At 41.3% G+C, this 9,083-nt stretch overlaps 1 pseudogene; it reads left to right on the top strand.

The window, feature by feature from the left end:
* The first annotated feature begins 3,507 nt into the window (after positions 1-3,507).
* LOC143385817 (lipoyl amidotransferase LIPT1, mitochondrial-like) lies at positions 3,508-4,791 on the top strand (annotated as a pseudogene).
* The last annotated feature ends 4,292 nt before the right edge of the window (positions 4,792-9,083 follow it).

Genomic DNA, 9,083 nt, shown 5'->3' with positions numbered 1-9,083 from the left:
TAGGGTGTCAAATGGGGTGCAGGTACCAGCGAGAAGTTTCCATTGGTGGAGAAATAATTTCGAAGTCCAGGCATGATGGTACATACCTGTAATTTCAACAAGTGGGGAGACTGAGACAGGAGGAACACAAGTTTGAGACCAATCTCAGAAATTTAGCAAGGCCCTCAGTAACTTAGTGAGATCCTGTTTCTAAGTAGAAAATAAAAAGGTCTGGAGATATGTAGCTCAGTGGTAAAGCACCCTGGGTTCAATCCCAGTTCCAAAAATAAAAAATAAATAAAATGATTTTAAAGAACAAGAATGTCTAATATCCCAATAGGATGCTTTGGGTTTGCACCCAGTAAATTACCTCCATGTACCCAAATCTTCCATACAGTATGTTACTAACATAGATTTTCTATAAAGGAAGGATTTCCCAGCCAGGCGCAGTGGCACATGTCTGTAATCCCAGCTGCTCAGGAGGCTGAGGCAGGAGGATCACAAGTTCAAAGCCAGACCCTGACTCTAAATAAAATACAAAATACGTCTGGGGATGTGGTGCCATGTTGAGTGCCCCTGAGTAAAATTCCCAGTACCTAAAAAAAAAAAAAAAAAAAGGATTCTATAAAGGAAATATTACCCTCCACTCTTCCTTCTTTCTTTCCTTTTTCTTTCTTTTTATAAAGTTTTATTGAGATATACTTTACATACTGTAAGATTTACCTTTCTAAATCACACAGTTCAGTGGGTTGTCAGTATTTTCACAAATTTATGCAATCATCACCATTATCTAGTTTTAGAGCATTTAATCACCCCAAAAATAAACCCCATATTCATTAGTAGTCATTCCATATCCCTCCCTTCCCACAGCCCTGACAACCACTAATCTACTTTCTGTCATGGTAGTTGTGCCTATTCTGGACATTTCATATACCATGTGTCCTTTTGTGACTGACTGCTTTCACTTATTTATTAAATATTCAAAGTTCATTCATGTTGTAGCACACACAAAGCATTTTCTTTTCTTTTTTAATGGAATGCCAAGAAAAGGAGAAAGTTCCATTTTATGTTTCAGGGATCCTAGGGTCTAGGCCAAAGTGGTGGCAGAAATGTCAGGGCCTTAGCGTTTCCCCTTTGAATCTGGCAATTTAGGATCATCTTGGGACAAAATTCTTACTTTCTCTTGGCAGGCTTCCCACTTCCCTCTGGTTCTGTTCCCAACCAGTCCCTATCGATCAATGTTAATTACCATTTTTGACATATTTTCCTAACCTTTCACTTAAATCTTCTAATTCTTGCATTTGGCATTCCAAGTACTCACAAGCAAGTCTCTTCCCATTGCTGCTGCCTTCCGGTTTCCTGGGCCAGGCACCTTCAGGAACTCCCTGCCCCAGCTGTATCTCTGTCCCTTTGCTCACTCTTCAAGGGGGGCTATCTCAATGCACCCTTGCCCTCTTTCACCTGAATCACCTGAATGTTAGGATCCCAGAAAAGAATCAGATAATGCTAGGGTTGGAGAGGAAGTTGTGATTCAAATCATCTCATGCAACACCCTTGTGGTCCTGTTGGGAAAACTGAGGCAAAGCGTGTGTTGGAACTTGCTCTGGGTCTCTGAGCAACCTGGAGCTACTGACACTCAGGCCCCTCACCATACTGTGCTCATCTGGTCTCTGGCCCAACTAAGATCTGGCCCCCAGCTGGCCCCTTCCTGCCTCCTTAGTTTGGCAATGGATGGGCCCACAGAGTCCACTAAGCAAGAGCACTAGGAAGCCTTGGTTTCCTAGACCCTCCCTCATTTGCATCCTTTCTGCCGTGGACTCACCCACCTTTCCAGTCTCATCTGGCATTCTAAGCTCCAACACTCAACCCCTTCCAACCTTTCTAGGACACACACTGACCTCCTGCCTCCAGGATTTTGCACAAAAATCTTTTACCTCTATCTGGAGCACCCTGCAGGATAATTATCATTCTCTGGGTCTCAATAGAGAACTGCAGGGCCAGCTTCATGGGCAGGTGACCTGAGTCTTAGAAAGACCCCAAACTTGATTGAACTCTGTTGTTGTCTTGAATTCTATTTTTTTTTAAACTTTGCCTTTATTTTTTTATTTTTTTAAGAGAGAGTGAGAGAATTTTTTAATGTTTATTTTTTAGTTTTCGGCGGACACAATATCTTTGTTTGTATGTGGTGCTGAGGATTGAACCTGGGCCGCACGCATGCCAGGCGAGCGCGGTACCGCTTGAGCTACATCCCCAGCCCCTGTCTTGAATTCTAAACACTTCTTTTTTTAAAATTTATTTTTGTAGTTGTAGATGGACAGCATGCCTTATTTTATTTGCTTATTTTTGTATGCGGTGCTGAGGATTGAACTCAGTGCCTCACATGTGCTTGGCAAGTGCTCTGCCACTGAGTCACAGCTCAGCCCTAAACACTTCTTGAATAAGGAGCCTTGTATTATCATTTTGCACTGGGTCCTGTAAATTAACAGTCCTGTGTAAGTGTTTTGTTCTGGAAAAACATCCTGATGCCCAGTTTCCTTTACTTGATTGTATTTGCAGTCTCCTCCACTAATTAGACATTAAGTTCCATAATGGCAGGAATCATGTGGTGGCCTCCAGTTTTCCCTTTCCTAACAGTTTTCAGTTCGCATTTCGGAATACATTTTGTTCAGGGGGGATGTAGTTCAGTGATGCTGTGCTTGTTTAGCATGCATGAGGCCCTGGGTTCAATCCCTAGAACCACATATAAAGGAAGGAAGGAAGGAAGGAAGGAAGGAAGGAAGGAAGAAAGGAAGGAAGGTTAAGCTGGGAAAACATAGATGAACAAATTCAGCAAAAATTCCAGCCTCATGGAATTGCCATTCTAGTGGAGATAAACAAATTGAAAGATAAAATATTTAGGATAAAACCTGGAAACATGCTAAATATACATCAACTAATGAATGGATAGACAAAATGTGGTATGCTTTTACCATGGAATAGTAATAATTAGAAACAAACTACTGAGTGACACATGCTACATCAGGAATAAACTTCAAAAACACTATTATAGGTAAGAGAAGTCAGGCTATTATATGACACTGTTTAGAGGAAATGTTCAGAAAAGGCAATTATAAAGACAGAGAGTAGATTAGTGCTTGATGTGAGCAGTGGGTGGAAATGGAGATTAACCGTAAATGGGCATGAGGGGTCTTACTGAAGTAATGAAAATGTTCTAAATATCTAAGACTTTCTTGCGGCGGGCAGCAGTAAGCTCTGCTGGGTCCTTGGGGACCATTTGGCTGAGGGCAAGGAATAGGAACTCTGAGTCTGGCTTTTCATGTGAGCTACCTCAGGCCTTCAGGGGCTAGTGCTAATGGGTCTGCAGTTTACTCTCAGCTCTTGGGATGACCTGATTGCTGTTAGGAATGGTTGATCCCAAACTAAAGGCAGTGGGATAACTTAAAACATGGCAGATGCTAGCTGTGTACACAACCACAGAGAGCCAAAAAGAGGAGTAAAATGTACACACCACCATAATGAGATTCTAGCATGTTGATCCCATTTTCAGTGAAGAATTGTTTCCAGTTACTTTGTAACCACAAGGTCCCAGGCAGCTGGCTTTAAAAACACAACAGAAAGTGGGCTCATTTTACAGTCAATTTCCAATTATGTATATCAAAATTTGGCTGTTGAAGATTGGATCCACGACCATGCAAATCTAGAAGACAAGCCAATTCTTTTCTTCTGGAAGAGTTTTCCCTCTGTTGTAATTGGTAAGCATCAGAATCCTTGGCAAGAATGTAACCTAGGGGCTGGGGATATGGCTCAAGCAGTAGCGCGCTCGCCTGGCATGCGTGTGGCCCAGGTTCGATCCTCAGCACCACATACAAACAAAGATGTTGTGTCCACTGAAAACTAAAAAATAAATATTAAAAAATTCTCTCCCTCTCTCTCTCTTTAAAAAAAAAAAAAGAAAAAGAACGTAACCTAAATCTGATGAGGGAGAAGATATAAAACTAGCCTGGAAAGGAAATGGAGGAGGAATAGTTTACTACCATATGGGTAATATCAATTTGACTTTCCTTACAACCAAAAACAAGTATTATAGAATGAAAAATCTGAAATTAGTTGTGAGATCACTGAATGCTGTCCAACCCCAGCTGGATGTGCAGGCTACCAAAAGATTTGTCCTTTTACTTGGTGGCCAATTAAAAATTCCAGGATCAAAGTTCGATCAAACTATGGCTTTTCACCATTACACCTTATTATGTAGTACTGATGGAATCTCTTTGTCTTCTTTACTAAAGAGCCCTTACCAAGGGATCAAGAACAATGACACTACTAGCATATCTTCTGTATTGAAAAATCTTTTGGTAAAAGATCCTGTTCTACTTGCAAAGTACTGATCAATGCTATTGCTGCAGAGCATGCTGTTTATCATCAGATTGATAATCATATTGACCTAATGAGTCCAACAGATGAAACACTGTTTCCTGGAATGAATAGCAAAGCCAAAGATTGACAAACCTGGGAGTGGATATATGGCAAAACACCAAAGTTTAGTATAAACACTACCTTTAATGTGTTATATAAACAATCACATTTGGAGATTGAAGTATTCATAGATGTGAAGAAAGGAAGACTTGAAATCTGCAATGTCGAAGCAGCCGATCATTGGTTACCACTGGAAATATGTCACAAATTAAATTCAATTGTATTGGCAGCATGTTTTGCCCAACTGAAACTACCATGTTAACAAATATATTACTTAGAATACGTCCAGAAGGCCTGGAACTACATAATAAAGGAAATATTCTCCATGAAAAAAATTAAAGGGGGGCTGGGGATGTGGTTCAAGTGGTAGCACGCTCGCCTGGCATGCGTGCGGCCCGGGTTCGATTCTCCGCACCACGTACAAAGATGTTGTGTCCGCCGATAACTAAAAAATAAATATTAAAAAATTCTCTCTCTCTCTCTCTCTCTCTCTCTCTCTCTCTCTCTCTCTCTCCTCTCTCACTCTCTCTTTAAAAAAAAAAAAATTAAAGGTATAATGTAATTCCAAATAACTTTCTTTATACTGACAGTTTTAATGAGAAAAATAAAACTTTTTTTTTTTTTTTTTTGGTAATAGGATTGAACCCAGGGGCATTTAACCACTGAGCCACATCCCCAACCCTTTTTTATTTTTTATTTTGAGATAGGGTCTCACTAAGTTGCTTAGGGCTTCTAACCTCTAACTTTCAATCCTCCTGCCTCAGCCTAGAAAATAAAACTTTTAAATTCATAAAAATGTTCTAAAATAATTTATGGTGGCAGTTGCACCATTTGGACTGGGGTTGTGGCTCAGTGGTAGAGTCCTCACCTAGCTTGCATGAGGTGAGGCACTGGGTTCAATCCTAAGCACCACATAAAAATAAAAAAGAATAAAGATATTGTGTCCATCTAAAACTAAAAAATAAATATTAAAAAAGTATGTAGTTTCATTTAAAAACATTAAAAAAAAAATCACTGAGTTACCCAGGTGTGGCAGTGCAAGCCTATAATACAATCTACTCTGGAGGCTCAGGCAGGAGGATTGAAAGTTCCTTGGGCAATTTAGCAAGAACCTACCACAAAATGTAAAAACAATTTTTTGTACAATGAATTGAAATGCATTCTGCTGTCATGTATCAATAATTAGAACAATTTTTTTAAGTTTTTTTTTTTTTTTTAATTTTAAAGGGCTGGGATTGTGCTTTATAGAAGAACACTTGCCTAACATCCACAAGGCCTTGGGTTCAATCCCAGTAAGGCAAAATAATAATAATAATAATATTAATAATAATAATAATAATGTATGGAATTTCATATTTGAAAAAAAAAAGTGTTCATAGCTTGGGAGGCTGAGGCAGGAAAATGGCAAGTTCAAAGCCAGCAATAGCAAGGTGCTAAGCAACTCAGTAAGACTCTGTCTCTACATAAGATACAAAATAGGGCTGGGGATGTGGCTCAGTGGTGGAGCACCCCTGAGTTAAATTCTCAGTACCCTTCTTCCCAAAAAAAAAAGTGTTTAATAGTATCTGCTGAACTAATAAACAAAGAAACCCAAGGCTTTTGGCAGAAAGGCCAGGAGGCACTATTTTACACAGGAGACTTTCCAAGGAGCCCTACTCCAGAGCTTCTATAGGTCTCCTTGATCCTGTATATTTCAAAGGAACCTACATCTTCTTTCTTGGTGAGGGCCCAAATCCCTGGGACAGCCCAGAATAGTCACTTTCTGTTCATTCCCAAGGACCCAGGCTTGGACTGACGATTGCCTTACCCAGTAGCTTTATGCAAGTCACCTGTATTTGAGACTCAGTAACTTGAGTTCTGTAGAATGGCAGGAAGGATGTGGAATGGCGACTTCAGAAGATTAAATGAGCTGACTCTCTGGTTGCCTAGGATTCTAAACTTCTGTGTTTAGACAGACAAATCTATCAGTTGGATATTGGGAGATTTTCATTTATTTATTTTTAGTTGTAGGTGGGAACAATACCTTTATTTATTTATTTATTTATTAAGTGTGTGTGTGTGTGTGTGTGTGTGTGTGTGTGTGTGTGTTACTGAGAATCTAACCCAGTGCCTCACATGTGCTAGGCAAGTGCTCTACTACTGGGCTACAGCCCAGCCCCAGCCCAGATATTGGAAGATTCTGTTTGCTTAACTGGCACCTATTTGCTGAAAGTTACTGTGTGCTCTGCTCAGGCACTGGGACTCAGTCAGTCTTCAAACCCACTTCCTGACCCCTTGCTCTAAAACTCTGTGTTGTGACCTCAAAAGATTTCCCAATCCCACATTTGACCTGTGACTTGTTTTTAGTACCACAATCTCTCCCCTTCCCCTTGCCTCTATACTTACCCCTAAAACACTCCAATCTGTCAGACTTAGTGCTTAGATGTATGGCTTCTGGCTCCCTGCAAATAGAAGTGTAGGTAAGTATATATTCAAGTGTGAGTGCACTTGAGTGTGTGCACATGTTCTAATGCATACCCAATTGTAAGAGTATGTGTGATTATAAGAATATGGAGTGTAGATGTGTAGCCTGTGAATGTGGAGGTTCATGAATGTGCATGATTGTATCTAAGTGTGTTTGAGCATCTGAGTATATGAATGAGTAACAGTTGATATCAGGGTCTGAGTGTACACGTATGAATATAGATGAGTTAAGTGTGGGGTGAGTATGTGGTGGTGTAAAGGTGTTTGTGTGAACATGTACATATCCCCAGTCCTTCATCAGTCACAGCAGCCACACCCTCCTGTGAATGCAAGTATATACATACTTCCAAGGACCGAAGGTAGTTCAAGCTGTAAATACTTAATCCAATAAAGGGATGACTTTGTCCATAGGTCAGGAGTCACTTTCTCCTCACTCCCCGCAACATGAAGCTGGGGATCCCCCAGCTGAAGGTGACCTCTAGCAGGAAAGTGCTTCCTCAGATTGGGGCCTACAGCCTACCTCCCCTTCAGGCCAGCCACTTCCTCCCTTCTTCAGCCAGTTTCCAGCCCAGCCTTGGCAGTGACCTGAGCCGAGAAGGAAGGATGAGGGTGGCAGACATTCCAGGTGCCTCCTCAGCTATGGGGTGGGGGGTGTCTCCATGGAGATGAGCAATGGACTGTATCCAGATGATTATCAGGGCTCCCAGAGTTCTCTCTCCCCTCCCCGAGCCAGACCTCCTTGGATCTGAGCACCACAGGGAAGCCTAGTGAGAGTCCACTGCCCTTCACATCGGCTTTCAACAAAGGTGGAGTGGGTATAATCCCAGTGACTCAGGTGGCTGAGGCAGAAGGATCCCAAGTTCAAGGCCAGCCTGGGCAACTTTGTGAGACCCTGTCTCAAAAAATAAAAAGAACTGAACATATAGCTTAATGGTAAAGCACCTCCTAAATTCAATCCTCAGTACAAAAAAAAAAAAAAAAGGAAAAAAAGAAAAAGAAAAAAAGAAAGAAAAGGTGGAGTGCTGGCTGGTAGTGTAGCTCAGAGGTAGGATACTTGCCCAACACTGATAAAAAAGAAAAACAAGATGGAGGCTAGAGAGCAGTGGAGGGTAATTGAAACAGAACAGGGAGGTAAAATTAGTCCATTTTCAACCCACTCACAACCTCACAACCCCACCCCACTGTCCCATAAGACTCCCACATGAGTGCTCCCTAGGTTCCCAGTGCTTTGGCTGGGTGGAGGGACAGGAGGCAGCATAGACATTTTTTCTGATCTCCAAACTGTGTGGATGAGCCAGGTGAGGTGGCACATGCCTATAATCCCAGTAGCTCCAACAAATTCAATGCCAGCCTTAGGGGGCTGGGATTGGGGCTTAGTAGTAGAGCACTTGCCTAGCATGTGTGAGGCACTGGGTTCAATTTTCAGCACCACATATAAATAAATAAATAAATATTCATCAACAACTAATAAAAGTATATATATTTTAAAAGCCAGCCATAGCAACTTAGTGAGGCCCTAAAGCAATTTAGTGAGACCCTGTCTCAAAATAATAAAATAGCAAGGGCTGGGGTATGGCTCAGAGGTAAAGTGCCCCTGGGTTCAATTCCTAGGACCAAAAAAACAAAAGAAAACAAAACCTATGTGAATGAGAACTGGGAAAAGTCTCCAGAGTCACAGTAATTGTCCTGATTTCTGCCTCCTTGGGTTTTTTTTTTTTTTTTCCCCTCTTCTTGTCAGTACTGAGTATTCAACCACTGAACTACATCCTTAGCATTTTTTATTTTGAGATAGGGTCTCACTAAATTGCCAAGGCCTGCCTTGAAGTTGCAATCCTCCTACCTCTGTCTCCCAAGTCACTGGGACTATAGGTGCATCCTGCCACACCTGGCTTCTGCCTTTTTTTTTTTTTCCACTAGAGATTGAATCCAGGGGCACTTAATTACTGAGCCACATCTCCAGTCATTTTATTTTTTACTTTTGAGACAAGATCTTGCTAAGTTACTTAGGCCTTTCTTAGTTGCCAAGGCTGGCCTTGAACTTTTTATCCACTGCCTCAGTTTACTGAGCCTCTGGGATTACAGACATGCATTACCACACCTAGCCTCTCCACCTCATTCTTGAGGAGCAAGCAGTATGACAGAGAAACCTTAGGAAGAACTTCCTGACA

Source organism: Callospermophilus lateralis, chromosome 2 (assembly GCF_048772815.1).
Source record: "Callospermophilus lateralis isolate mCalLat2 chromosome 2, mCalLat2.hap1, whole genome shotgun sequence".
Classification (NCBI taxonomy): domain Eukaryota; kingdom Metazoa; phylum Chordata; class Mammalia; order Rodentia; family Sciuridae; genus Callospermophilus; species Callospermophilus lateralis.
This window is presented reverse-complemented; position numbering and strand designations above follow the sequence as displayed.